The sequence below is a fragment of the Hemitrygon akajei genome, unplaced genomic scaffold (assembly GCF_048418815.1).
Source record: "Hemitrygon akajei unplaced genomic scaffold, sHemAka1.3 Scf000074, whole genome shotgun sequence".
Lineage (NCBI taxonomy): Eukaryota > Metazoa > Chordata > Chondrichthyes > Myliobatiformes > Dasyatidae > Hemitrygon > Hemitrygon akajei.
Genome location: NW_027331960.1, coordinates 1,477,477 through 1,492,264, shown reverse-complemented (window position 1 = coordinate 1,492,264; position 14,788 = coordinate 1,477,477). Strand labels below are relative to the sequence as shown.

General features: G+C 43.5%; 1 protein-coding gene, 1 long non-coding RNA gene and 1 pseudogene across 2 annotated transcripts in view; 1 reads left to right on the top strand and 2 right to left on the bottom strand.

Annotated features, from left to right (window-relative positions):
- The window catches only part of LOC140722293 (uncharacterized), a 236,665-nt pseudogene extending 226,452 nt beyond the window's left edge, over nucleotides 1-10,213 (bottom strand).
- The window catches only part of LOC140722301 (uncharacterized), a 1,042,646-nt gene that overhangs the window by 177,872 nt on the left and 849,986 nt on the right, over nucleotides 1-14,788 (top strand). The window lies entirely within an intron of this gene.
- Nucleotides 1-14,788, bottom strand: part of LOC140722307 (uncharacterized) — a 141,716-nt gene that overhangs the window by 81,770 nt on the left and 45,158 nt on the right. The window lies entirely within an intron of this gene.

The following is a 14,788-nucleotide window of genomic DNA, read 5'->3' as shown; positions in this document are numbered from 1 at the left end:
CCAAACCTATCAGGAGTTACAGACGGGAAACCATAATGAGAATGAACAGACAGACCAGATTATCCAAGCCTTGGAAAGGGCTCTCCAGCAACCTGTAAACATCACTGAAGTACTTAAATGCAAACCTAAGCCTGCGGAATCGAGACCAGACTATCGGGAGCGATTTATGTCCTGCTACGGCACTTTCACAGGAGACCAAGAATTTAATGATGGGAATCCATCCCCCCAGTTTAACCCCTAACGGCTCCAATGCTTACCAATTAAGTTAGCCAACATGATTAAAACAAATAGTATGGATTGGCCTGACAAGGACCGAAATGGAATGTGACGAGCTTTGACCCGACTGTCAAATCCCGATCAACCCCGAAGGGAACTATTATTAAAGATGAATCTGTTCAGCAGGAAGGAGGACAGGAGAGGGCTATATGTGGGGATCAGAAATGGGAACAAAAACATACCAAGGGACAGGTGGGGACAACAGCCCATTTAGAAATTGACAAACAAGTATGCTTCCAACCAAGAGTACCACCCCTCAGGAAGAGCCCAATGTAATATTGCAAGTTGCTCGAATTCCGGTTCCATTTCTGATTTATATGGGGACAACCACAACCACTCTCGATCAGGAAATGGTATCAGAAAATGGAAAACAGCTATCAGACAATCGGTCTGTCTGGTTTCAAAGGCAGGGCACGTACGTATTCACGCACCCAGCCACGGCAGGTGGAATTCCAGGGGAACCAGTGTGAGGTTTCATTTACAATCACCACCAGTCGGGGTGTAATCTAGCAGAGGGAGACTTGCTCTGTCCGTTAGAAGTCGAGATTCTCTGTGTGGACAAGGGTGTCACCCTGGGACTAGCGAACAACCGACACCTTCCCCAGTTACTGACACCCCCCCAGTGGTGGGCACTTAATCTGGACTCCACTGTGTTTGAACCCCTTCTGCCAGCGGCCAACCCTCATGTGACTCTGTGCTATGACCCTCCGGGGTGCTCAACTGAGGAAAGCCAATACTATGCACCCCTCGAGGGACAGAAGTTCCCAGTAATGGTGATTGGATAGATTAAAGGAAAAGAGGGCAGCGCATTACTGCCTGAAGTTCCTGATTTGCTTTGGCAACAGACAGGACTGGTCCTTCCCCATATCACTGTTTCAGTTTGCCCTGGGTTAAAGCCAAGGTGCCCAGAGTTCTATTCAGAAGGTTCAAAGGAACATCTAAACCAGTCTGATGCATTTTGGAAACAAGTCGTGTGGACCGATGAAGTTAAAATAGAGCCTTTTGACGGCAATGAGAAAAGGATTGTTTGGGGGAAAAAGGGTGCAGAATTTCATGAGAAGAACCCCTCTCCAACTGTTAAGCATGGGGGTGGATCGATCATGCTGCTGGCTTGTGTTACAGCCAGTCACACGGGGAACAATTACTGGTAGAGGAAAGAATGAATTAAATTAAATACTAGCAAATTCTGTAAGCAAACATCACACTGTCTGTAAAAAAGCCGAACATGAAAAGAGGATGGCTTCTACAACAAGATAATGACCCTAAACACACCTCAAAATCCACAATGGACTACCTCATGAGGTGCAAGCTGAAGGTTTTGCCATGGCCCTCACAGACCCCGACCTAAACATCATCGAGAATCTGTGGATAGACCTCAAAAGATCAGTGCATGCAAGACGGCTCAAGAATCCACAGAACTAGAAGCCTTTTGCAAAGGAAGAACAGGCGAAAATCCCCCAAACAAGAATTGAAAGTCTCTTAGCTGGCTACAAAATGCATTTACAAGCTGTGATACTTGCCAAAGGGGGTGTTACTAAGTACTGACCATGCGGGGTGCCCAAACTTTTGCTTCCGGCCCTTTTCTTTTTTTGTTATTTTGAAACTGTAAAAGATGGAAATAAAAAAGTTTTCTTGCTTAAAATATTAAAGAAATGTGTCATCTTTAACTTATGCCTTTTGGAAATCAGGTCCTCTTTTACATGCTTAGCTAAGAGTAACAGAAATTTTGACCAGGGGTGCCCAAACTTTTGCATGCCACTGTAATTGAGCAGGCCTCTTTTGAATCGGCTGTCTCTGCCCAGAAGGCTGAGCTGTTTGCTCTGACTCTGCCTGTATCCTAGCAACAGACTAAAGTGTGAACGTTCACACAGACTCCCGTTATGAACTGACTACAGGGCTTTGGGGATTCCTGACTTCCTCTGGCCACCCCATTAGTAATGCTACCTTTGTAGACAACTTACTCACCGCTCTACAGCTACCTCGAGTTTTGACTATTATTAAAAGTGCAGCCCATACTGGGGAGTGTGATGAGATGTTCCAGGGTAATGCTAGGGCTGATGCAGCTGCCAAACAGACAGCCTTGAATACCACACGTTTAGTTCCCCTCGGGAACCCAGCAAGCTCCTATTAGACAAAATCTAAGGACGGGTATGCCGGACTTGTGGGAAATACGTAACTAACAGGGGGACGCCCCTGAAGGAGAGAGCAAACTATGGTCCCAAATGGGTTGCCACCTCGAACCTCAGACCGATTTATGGGTGTCCCCTGCGGGACAGGTCTGTGTTCCCTCCGAGTTCCTACCTATTTTTATAGATCATGTACATAATTGTACATACTTGCGCAAGGAGGGGATGGTTAATACATTATTACAAACTTGATTTTCAGAAAGCAGCTGAAAAGCGAGCCAAAGCATGCTTAAATTGTAAAAAAAAACAAATGCTGGAAAGGGGATGCCTTGTGGTTCCGGAACTACCCCCTTGCCTGGTGGACCTTTTTCTTGTTTGCAACTTGAGTTGATAGAATTACCTGGAGTACACTGTTATAAGTATTGCTCAGTGATAGTAGATGGATTGAAGCTGTTCCTACAACTAATAATACCACTACGACTGCTGTGAAAATATTGCTAAAAGAAATAACTCCTCACTATGGACTTCCAGAAATGATCAGCTAGGACAATGGGTCAAAATAAATGAGGAAATCTGTAAAGAACTTGCTCTAAACCAGCAGTTCCACTGCACCCATCATCTGAAAGCAGCAACATAGTGGAACGAGCCAATGGTACTTTGAAAGATAAGTTGGCAAAACTTAGACAAGAAACTGAAATGATCTGGTTGAAGGTTTTACCCTTAGTCCTATTCCATATGGGAATCATGCCATCAAGTAAGACGGAGCTGTCACCGGCAGAAATTATCTACGGGAAGCCCATGAGAACCCCCTGGGGACCCCGACGTTGTTTGCCACTCCTCCCTGAGAGCTTACCTGCAACATTGGATATGCATACCTTGGGGGAGGAGATGGGAAAATACTTATGCAAATTAACTAAATCTCTCCAAAGCTTGCATTCACAGGTATGACAGGCCTATCGAGAGGACGAAACCCCAACTAAAGGTGACCACTCCACCATCGAGACTGGAGATTTTGTCCTGCTCAGGAACTGGGATGGTAGGAAGTTGGAACCAAGGTGGAGAGGACTGTATCAAGTGCCACTGACAACACCTCCTGCAGTGATGGTGGAAGGGCAGGTCCGGCGGATACATCAAACGGACTGTAAACACGTTACTGGCAGAACTGATAAGGACTGAATAATGTACTGGTTAATGCTGATTTTAATGACCCTAAGGGAACCTGACCCTAAGGGAAACTGCCCCTGTCTCAGGAGGCCTCCAGTTTAACACTTTCCTGTCCCTCTACCACACCTACGCCAAGCACGTGGAGCGGGGAGCATGTTGGGTAAGTGATGAAATTCCCCAACAGGGTCAGACTACGATCCCCATGTCACTGGTGCCCCTGAATACTAGCGCAGTAAATTCAGTTCTGGTGTTTTCTGATAGCCGTAATGGTAACATTGTCAATTGCACCATGTCCAGGTCTGGAAGGCGAGACTGGGGATGGTGTTGCTTCGAGGGTTGGAGTCATGGATCTCCTCCACAAGACCCCTCCAAGCTATGGCCGGGGATAAGAGTTACATTTCCAGCAGTGGTTCGTACTACTTGTTGGTGTAACCAGAATGAGAGTGCACCCTATCAAGTGGGAAGTAGTAACTGTACCAAGAGTCAAACTTATGATACCCCTGGACCACTAAATGGAGCTTATTGGGTTTGTGGAAATAGGGCCTATCCCTGGCTGCCGGGAGAAAGAACAGGGCAGCGGCATGGAACCACACCCCACCAGACGGGTTCTCGAGGGGGGACGAGGGTTGGAGTAGTTGGTGCTACTTGGCCGACCTTGTGCCACACTTGAGGATCCTGGCTCAGCCTCAGGATCACCCCATTGGAACAGGCAACGAAGGGGTATAAGAGAATCTGAGAGATTTTGGATGATTGCCTCTCCCTCCTATGGGGTAGCCAGAAATTCCAGGGAAATAATTAATTTACCAGCCGCTCTAGAAGAATTGGCCAATAATACAGCTGAAGCACTGACTGACACTCAAGCACAGGTAACTGAGATGATTGCAATTCGCCAAACAGTGCGACAGAATCGGATGGCCCAACACTTTATATTAGCAGAAAAATGAGGACCTGTGCTATCATAGGTAAGGAATGCTGTACTTATACCCCTGATGAATCTTCCAATATTACTGACTTGTCTAAACACATAACCCAAGATATTCGGAAAATTCAAGATGTTGGCAGTAAGCTGCACAATTTTGGGACCAGTAAGGCGGGAGGGTGGTCCTGACCCTTCAATATATTCAGGGAATTCTGGGGGTTGTTTTTGGATTTTGGAAGTCTGATTGTATTAGTTTTGATTATTGTCTGTATCCTACAGTGCCTTTGGCCATGTTTTGTATCATGTTGTAGAAGCGACAAGCTGTTCTGAAAGGTTATCGTGCAATAATAAAAAGGAGTTTTACGGGTATTGGGGGATGTAAGAAATGATTCTTAGACTCCTGTGAATAACGGGTTAAAATTAAGTGCGGTACATGACAATAATAAACGATTCCCCACTTTAACTGTGTGGGAATATTAGACAGACAGAGCATAACCTCTGGAACTCCTGGAGGGAGATTTCACTGAAGTGTACAAATGTTTGAGAAGCCCGGAAAAACAGAAAAGGCTTCCCTCTTGCATTAATTGGGGTATATATCTTGAAACATTGGCTGCACTTCGACAATTTGTAACAGTGGAATGGAGACGATGAAAAAAGAATGCCCACCCACAATGAGGGTACGTGACAGACCTGGATCTCACTCGCTTGTCCGAACAAAAGAAAAATTAAACTACACAACCACGAGAAACAAACCCGCAGACGGAAGGAACCACAGATGTGACGTCAGGCATGTGTAGGGGAGAGTGGATAGGATTTTTGGTTCCATGCCTCTCTTCCAGGGAAGGTGGGACCTGCACAGAAGGGACCACAGCAAGAGAGAAGGTTCTTTGGAAACTGAAAAAATGGCTCTGGAAGACTGGAAAATTGCAAAAGTCACTCCACTCTTCAGGAAGGGAGAGAGACAGAAGAAAGGAAACTATAGGCCACTTAGACTGACAGTGGTTTGAAAGATGTTGGAGTCGATTGTTAAGGATGTGAGTTCGGGACACTTGGAGGCACAAGATAAAATAGGCTGGAGTCAGCATTGTTTCCTCAAGGGAAAATCTTTCCTGATGAATTTGTTGGAATGCTTTGAGAAATAATAAGCAGGGTAGACAAAGGAGAATTGGTTGATGTTGTGTACTTGGATTTTCAGACCTTTGACAAGGTGCCACTAATTAACGAGCTCTGAGCCTGGTTGGGCGGCGATGAGGAAGGATCTGATCTCGGGTTTGTGTAAATCGAAAGGCGGTTGCAGTAGGACAGGTCCGGGACCGAGCCAGACGGCTGGACAGTCTGGGCCGGGAATGCAGGATCAGTTAGTTCTGGTTCCCCAAGCTGTGAGAGTGGACGTGGGTAACGAGGATCTGTTTACGTGTACGGGTGTGGGGTAAATAGTGGGAAAGTTGTGGGGCTACTGGCGGGGTGGAGGGAGGTTGAGGATGTGGGTTATCGGACACAGTGTGACCCGGAAGGATGGGTCCTAGGGAAGATTTACTTGTAAGCAAAGGAGGATCTGGTCCACTGCATCAGACAGCTTTCAGGAAGCAACAAATCTCTCTTTATATTAATCACTGTCTAATCTTGCTGCTAACATTGTGTTTGTCACAGAGCCCAGAGTCTGGAAACAGCTCGATGGTAGGAAGCAGATGGTGATGATGGGAGGCTGTTTATTGGAGTCAAGGCCCGTGTCTCCTGGAACTCCCCAGGGTAACACCCATTGCTACTTGTAATCTATGTCAATAATCTGGTGGAGAATGTACAGGGAATGGGTAGTCAGCCTGCAGCAAGTAATTGCTAACAATTACTTCTTTTTGTAAGATAGTAAATATAAACACCCCTCTTTCCCTCTCCACACTCAGAACCAACCAAAAGCTACTTCAGAAACTGCAAGTTCTTCAAATGAGCAAACACTGAGGGAATGTGAGTGACTTTAAAGAGCTGGGACACTGACAGTACATTACCAGACCTGGAGTGATTGCAACTGGGTCTGACAGACTTAACTGATACATACATTCTCACCTCAACTATTCCCTACTATATTTTGTACAGATACTGTAAATTCCAGTGTATAAGCCAAGAATTTGGCCCTAAATTTTGGTTAAGGGGTCAGCTTATACAAAGGGTGCCAAATTTGGAGAAACGAATACAAGGAAGACAGGTCGGATTTATTGGTTGTTTTTGAGTCAAATTTGTTCCACTCTCAACGCATGAATTCTTTGGTTTGTTTAAACTGACATCTAGTGGCTGAAGCACGGAGATCAAACCACTGGGGATGACTGCAATGTCCGTATTTTCAGCTTTCAATGCTGCTTTTGTCTCACCTGACAAGTGCGCTTTGAACACGTCCCAGACAAGTAGCCACTTTTCCTTCCTGACACCTTCGACGCCACACCTCTTTAACCCACTTCAAGCAACCGGCTTCGTCCATCCAGCAGCATTCTTGAACGTAAACAACAACTCCCCACGCGAATTTTCTGAGCAATCTTTGTTTTTTGTCTCAACCCAAGATCATGTCTATTCATAAATCGGGTGCACCAACTTCGCATAGCTTTGAAATTTTCACTGACCTCATGGTGTTTTTCGTCCCATTTCAACGCTTGAACTCGAATCATTTCTCTAGTAACAATGTATCTGGATGATTGCTGGTGATTCATTCATTCTAAAACTTTTTCTTCCAGTTCTGGCCACTGGCATGTTTTCCCGCAGTTTGCACATTTCGTCTTTGGCATTTTCCTCAGCGTTTCCTCTGCCTTTCTCCACTCTCTCACTCTCTCTGGTTTACACTAAACCTCTTAGAAGCTGCAGAATTATTCGTTCCTTTAGCAAAATCAACAATCTTCAACTTGAAGCCAGCATCTTATTGCATTCATTTTAATCTTTTGTACATGGTGGTCACAAACTCAATACTGAGTACACATACTGATCCCGCCACCCCGTGTTATGTTTTAAAAAAATTACGATGGGTGCTAAATGGTTTCGTGGGGGTGCATTTCAGAGGCTTCTTTACCATTGGAGACATAATCCAAAGTTTCCCTCCCTGGTTTATTTATTAAGAATTCGCTTATAATGCTCTTCAGTGTGCAAGCCTGTTTTCTTAGCAGGTACCGGTTCACAAAACTTTCAGGTTCCGGATCCTGCAAAGCTGAGTGAGATCTTGTGATTGTTTCCGGTTAAATCAAAAACCTCTACAAAAGGGATCGGCTTAAGTCTCTTTTTTTTAACTTTGAAAATGGGGGTCGGCTTATACTCCAGAATATACGGCATGTAAAGTCTAAAGGACCAGTGTCTGAGTAAATGAGACTCACCAAACTTGCTCCTGACTGAATCAATGGAAACCCTGAGTCAGAAGGGTTTCTCTCCAGTCGGTGCTCTCAGTCCTCAGGCTGGTTCACTTGCTGCTGTTCCCTCATCTTCAGTCAAGGTTTGCTTCCCGTTGTGGGCTTTTCTTCCAATAAATCTCTCACCGCAGGTCTAACTTTAACACGAAAGATAATGAAGCACGTTAACAATACAAAGGAGAACAAAATATTCCTGCTCACTGAAATCTAAACAGTGAAGACAAATATAACGATCTCAGTGAACAAATCTGTAATTGTCCTCGCACGTCACAAAACCTGATATGGGATAGGAAGGAGTCATCGTTCAGTCATGGTCAGATATAGGATGCAGGAACAGAATTAGGTGATTCGATCCATTGAGTCTGCTCCACCACTGAACCATGGCTGAGATTTATTCCAACACCATATTCCTGCCTTCCACCTGTAACCCTGAAACTACTTAGCAATCATGAGTATATTAATCTCTGCCATAAATATACCCAAATGGCAGCCTCAACCAACCTCTGTGGCAACAAATTCCACAGATCAGACATCTTTTGGCCGAAGAAATTTTTCTCATCTCAGTTTTAAAGGGAAGCGTCTTTATTCTGAGACTGTGCTCTCAGAACCCAGACTCTCCATCTAATGGAAACATCCTCTCCATGTCCACTGTATCCAGGCTTTTCAGCATTCGGTAGGTTTACTTAACCACCCCCTCCCCTTTCACCCCCGTCTGAACTCCATTGAGCACAGCCCCATAACCATCAAATGCTCCTCATACATAAAGCCGATCATTCCTGAGATTATTCACGTGAACCTTGTTACCAACAACTGTATTGAACACATTCCCAAGTATAACAGACAATCAGGAAATTTAAACCACTCCAGAGTGAATGTAATAAAAAGAAACCGGAATTACCAGAATTGCTCAACAGGTAAGGAACTGCTGTGAAGAAAACAAAAAATTTAACGGTTCAGGTTCACAATCTTTTGTCAGAATGGATTCAGAATTTTTCATTTTTAGTGCAGATCTCCAGCAACTTGAGTTTCTGTTTGATTTCCACTGTCTGACAGACAGGTGACAGCGAGGAGGAATTTCCAAACACTGTTTGAACACTGAACCCCCCAGGTCTATTTCTACTGGTTCAAACACAGAACAACCCATTTACTCACAGCCTCTCCTTGAGAGGGATGGAATACAAACTCATTCCCTCCTCAGATTAGCAGCATTGCTTCCAAAGGAACTCCAGAAACAAACATTTGATCCCAGACCAGAAATACTCGCTCAACACCTCATAAACCCGGGCAGCTTGATCCCTGGGTCCATGTTACTTGGCTCTAAACAGGGGTGCAGTGCTGCCGGAGCTCACCGGAGCACCACTCCAGCACCTCTGTAAAAAAAAAAGTCAAAATGAAAAAGCAGGGAATTTAACAGCCGCCACATATTAAATAGAAGGAATTTTACGGAAGCACAGATTAGGGAGAGAGGTTGGTGGCTGGTGGGGAAAATACCACTAATAACATTAGGATAGGATATTTGATTGTTTTTGGTGAAATCGTGGAGCTGTGACTGTGGTGGTCCATGGATTACTCGCTAAAACAAAAGTAAATTTTTCTCACTAACAACCCTATGGCTTCTAAGCAAAACGTTACTTCACTTGCTTGATAATTATATGTTATGGTAATTAGTAAATGCAACTGTGCAATACTTTGTCATATTATTAAATTATTGTACCAGTTATATAATGAAAGGCAGTGATTGGCTATAATCTTGTTAATGTCTTAACTATCACTATTTCTGTGGAGCCTCTGGAATTCATATATTTCTTTCATCTTGGTTTAGTGCTTGACATAATAAAACGCTCTAATCATATATATTTACACTCAATTTGTGTACCTGCTCATCACATGAATGGGGCAAGGAAGTTGCCCAGTACATGAAATGAGCAGGTACATAAATTAGGTGTGACATACGAGGGCTGATTGATAAGTTCGTGGCTTATGGTGGAAGGAGTCGATTTTAGAAAACCTAGCAATTTTCAATTATCTGAAACAGAAATACCGCAAAAGTTATTAATTTCAAACTTTCTCCATTATCACTCAAAGAGTTGAACATGTACATGTTCCGGTACATGTACCGAGAGCTGTATAAGTTTAGGCCTTCTAAATTGGGCCACGAACTTATCAATCACCCCTCGTACAGCTCCGGCAGAAAGATTGGCACTGTACCTCCTGCTCCAGCCGTCCGGCAGAACTCGGGCCCGGCCCAGATTTACACAAACCCGCCGGGATCAGCCCTCACTCAGCACCGCTCGAATCGGAGACCCAACAACAGCTGCAGTCTACACTGCGCATGCGTTTAACAGGAGGTTCTCCGCAGCACCACAGGCGGCTGGAGGTCTACACATCGCCGCCAGTGGCCGGCGGTCCGTACAGCGACACCAGCGGTCGGAGGTCTGCACAGCGCCCCCCCCCCCCCCACCCCCACCCCAGTGCTCGGAGGCAGGAGGGAAAACGGAGAGGCAAATCATAAACGCGACAAAGTCTGCAGATGCAGGGAACCCAGAGCAACACAAACAAAATGCTGGCGGAATTCAGCAGGCCTGGCAGCATCTATCGAAAAGAGCCGACAGTCGACGTTTCCAGCTGAACCCTCCTTCAGGACTGAGATAGAATGGGGAAATATCTGAATAAAATCGGGGCGGACGAGGAAATGGCTGGCTGGATGATGACAGGTGAAGCCAGGTAGGTGGAAAAGCTCAAGAGCAGAAGAAAATAAAATCTAATAGGAGAGGAGAGTGGCGAATAGGAGCAGTTGACTCAGAGAGACGTGATAAGCACGTGAGAGGACGTGAAAAGTCAGAGACGAAGACAGGGAGTGGGAGTGAGGATTGTTCACCAGAAGGAGAAATCGATATTCGTTCCATCAGGTTGAGGGGGTGGGGGTACTCAGACGGATTATAAGGTGCTGATCCTGGATCCTGAGGGTGGCCTCATCTTGGCAGAAGAGGAGGCGATGGGTTGACACGTCGGAACGGGAATGGGAATCGGAATGAAAATGTTTGGTCACGGGGAATTCCCGCTGGGAGCGGATAGTTCAAAGGTTAATTTATTATCAAAGCAGGTATCCATAAACAACTTTTTAAAAAATTATTGAATTTTCAAATGATTACAGAAAGAAAAAAAATATCAACCCTTCCCCCTCCACTTAACCCCTCCCCCTAACATATCCCTATAGAAAGAAAGAAAGAAAGAAAGAAAGAAAGAAAAGAAGAAAAAAAGAAAGAATGCCTGGATATCGGAAGATCCCCACATGCTCCATGGAGTTCATAATAGCTTTAGCATATATATTTATTTCTTTCCCCAAATAACCAGTAATTTTATCTTTGGAGCACCTATATATTTAATCCTATCTGTTGTAAATAAGGGCGCCAAATTTTCAGAAATGTTTCATATTTATCTCTTAAATTATAAGTAATTTTTTCAAGTGGAATACAGCTGAAGATTTCGTTCTTCCAACGATCTATGCTTAAGTATGAATCCGATTTCCAAGTAACTGCAATAGCCTTTTTGGCTACTGCCAATGCTATTTTTATGAATTCTTTCTGATATTTATTCAATTTGGGTTTCGGTTTTATCCCTTCAATATCGCCTAGTAAAAATAATATTGGATTGTGTGGAATTTGTGTTCCAATAATTTGTTCCAGTAAAACTCTTAAATTTGTCGAAAAAGGTTGAATTTTAAAATAAGACCAAGTAGAATGTAAAAAAGTACCAATTTCTTGATTACATCGGAAGCATTAATCAGATAAATTTGGGTGTAATTTATTTATTTTTTGTGGTGTAATATATAATTGATGTAAAAATTATATTGCACTAATCTTAACCGGACATGTGTTGTATTTGTCATACTGTCAAGACATAGTGTTGACCAACTTGTTTATTCAGTTTTAATATTCAAGTCAATTTCCCATTTTTGTCTTGATATGAATTCCTTGTTTAATTGCCAGTTTTTGAATCAAACTATACATACAAGAAATAAAATTTAGAAATAAATACAAGAAAGGTAAGATGTCAAGAATATCATTAGAAAAATTGACATGGAAATTTGATCTAGGAGGGTTACAATTTCCAAACTTTAAGAATTATTATAAAGCAAATCAACTCAGATTTATCGCATCTTTTTTGATAAAGATAAGCCGGCATGGATGAGAATAGAACTAGATAAAATAGGAGAAAATATACCAGAAGATTTTATATATAAGTGGGAATCTAAATGGATACGGGAAAAGAAAGAACCTCCTATATTAAAACATTTGATTGATTTATGGAATAAGATAAATGTTGACGATGAGATAAGGAAATCTTAATTAGCAAAGAGACCTTTAATTCAAAATAAACTTATTCCTTTTACAATGGATAACCAATTTTTATACAACTGGTTTCAAAAAGGGATTAGATATATAGGAGACTGTTTTGAAGTATGTATATTAATGTCATTTGATCAATTAAAGAATAAATACAAAATATCAAACAACACACTTTTTTGTTATTTCCAATTAAGGGCTTATTTAAGAGATAAACTGGGTCAAACAATGTTATTGCCGAAACCTAATAAAATAGAAACTTTAATTCAAAAAGGAAAAATCATAAACAACTCTTGAGTTTTTTTTTCTCCAGAGAACCACAAAACAAAGAAAGAGCATGAAAGTCGTTCAGAGAGAAAAATCAAACTCCCACCCCTCCCGCACTAAAGGGAACAATAACATCGACCCCCCCCCCAAAAAAAAAAACCCTTCCCCGCACAACTGTGGTGGAGCTGGTGTCACCAGTGTAGTGGCGGCCGCATCGGGAGCAGCGGACACAATAGGCGACCCGGGAAGATTCACAGGTGAAGTGTCGCCTCACCTGGAAGGATGTTTGGACAACGGAGAGAGTTCGGCCGTCCGGCCCTTTCACTGTGACACCCCGAACTCCACATCAAATCCGTCCAAACGAATCTGGGCGAACTTTAATGACTAATAAATATAATTCCCCTCAGCGATCAGCTGTCTGAATGAATAAGTGACTTTAAAGAGGAAGGGGTATCTATGGCCCATATTGTCAGGGTGTTGAGTTTACCAGGAGACAAAGACTGCAAGGACGAGAGGTTTTCTGTTGACTAATACACTGTGTGTGGACCCCGCTGGCAATTCTGGTGTTGTGACCCGAATCGAGACAAACACCACGCTGCCCACTCCAACAACAACACGGCACAGCCGGACACATAACAGGGGACTTTACATCACACAACACTGGATTCACTGATGAAACCCATGATTAATGTTGTTGTACCACTGAAAACATAAGAAACGTCCATTTATGTGTTTTTTTTTGTGTTACTAAGCTTTATTTTATCCCATTTGATGTCAGATATAACTGAATGGAGGAGGGTACAGTCCACTGTAATGCCTTAAGTGGACACTAAATTACAAAATAATTCTCTTTGTAGTCTCAACGTTCCTCCATACAAAATGCAATGTTAATTTACCATGGATGTAAAAATAGCCCATGGCTACAGGAAAGAGTGTCTCAATCACATACTTAAACCAATGACAGCTTCCACAGTGACCAGTGATAGTTACACAAAGTAAACTGCAGAGCTGCTGCTATTTAGTGAAATTTATTCACAATTTGTTAAAGTGAAGGCGGCGTCACTGTGATGGTCATTGCAAAGTGGAGCACATTGAACTTCCAGGTGACACATGAGAAATCAGCTTCGCTGAAAAATATGATGGCACTGTATAAGACTACTCCTGATCTCCAACTGGGATAATTTCTTCTGTCACAAAAAAATTCAACAACCTCTTCCTCACAATCATCAACGTTACTGTCCAGATCGTCAGTGTCAACAACTCCACGGAGCTCTAAACGTTGGAGGAGTTGGAGGAGCCAGACGAAGATTTCAGTGATCCCGAAGGCTTCGTGGATGATCTCTCCGACGAGGAATTGCTGGGTGATATTTTAAATGATCAACTTCGAGAAGCTGATAGAACAGATTCTGTTATTGTTGTGCATAATGTACCACAAGTTGGACCAGATCGGCTAGAGAAACTTCAAAATGTTATCCAGAAGATCTTTTTCTAAGTTTGGGGAAATTACAAATGAATTTTACCCAGAAACAGATGGGAATACTAAAGGGTATATTTTCTTGGAATACAGTTCACCAGCTCTTGGTGTGGATGCTGTAAAAATGCTGACGGATACAAATTAGTCAAACAACATACATTTGTTGTTCAAAACACAAAATGCTGACAGGACTGAGCAGGCCAGACAGCATCTATGGGAGGAGGTAGTGATGACGTTTCGGGTCGAAACCCTTCATCAGGAGAGAAGTAATATGGGATGGTTGAGGGGGGATAAGAAGTGGGGGGTGGGATGAAGTAGAGAGCTGGGAAGTGATAGGCTGGAGGGAAATGGGCTAGGGGGAAGGTGGAGAATTATGGAAAATAAAAAAGAAAGAAAGGTAGGGCTGGGGGGCGATTATAGTGAGGGGGGGAAGAGAGTAAAAGAGAACCAGACTAAAATTATAGATAAGGATGGGGTAAGGGGGGCAGGGGTATCAACAGAGGTCAGTGAGTTGGATGTTCATGCCGGCAGGAAGAAGGCTACCTAGGCGGGAGTAAAGGTATTGCTCCATCAACCTGCGTGTAGCCTCATCTTGACGGTAGAGGAGACCATGGACAGACATGTCGGAGTGGGAGTGGTCTGTGGAATTGAAGTGTGTGGCCACAGGGAGATCCCGCCACTGCTGGAGGACCGAGTGCCGGTGTTCGACGAAACGATCTCCCAGTCTGCGGCGGGTCGCTCCAATGTATAAATGGCCACATCGGGAGCACCGGATACAGTATATCACCCCAGCTGACTCGCAGGTGAAGTGGTTCCTCACCTGAAAGGACTGTCTG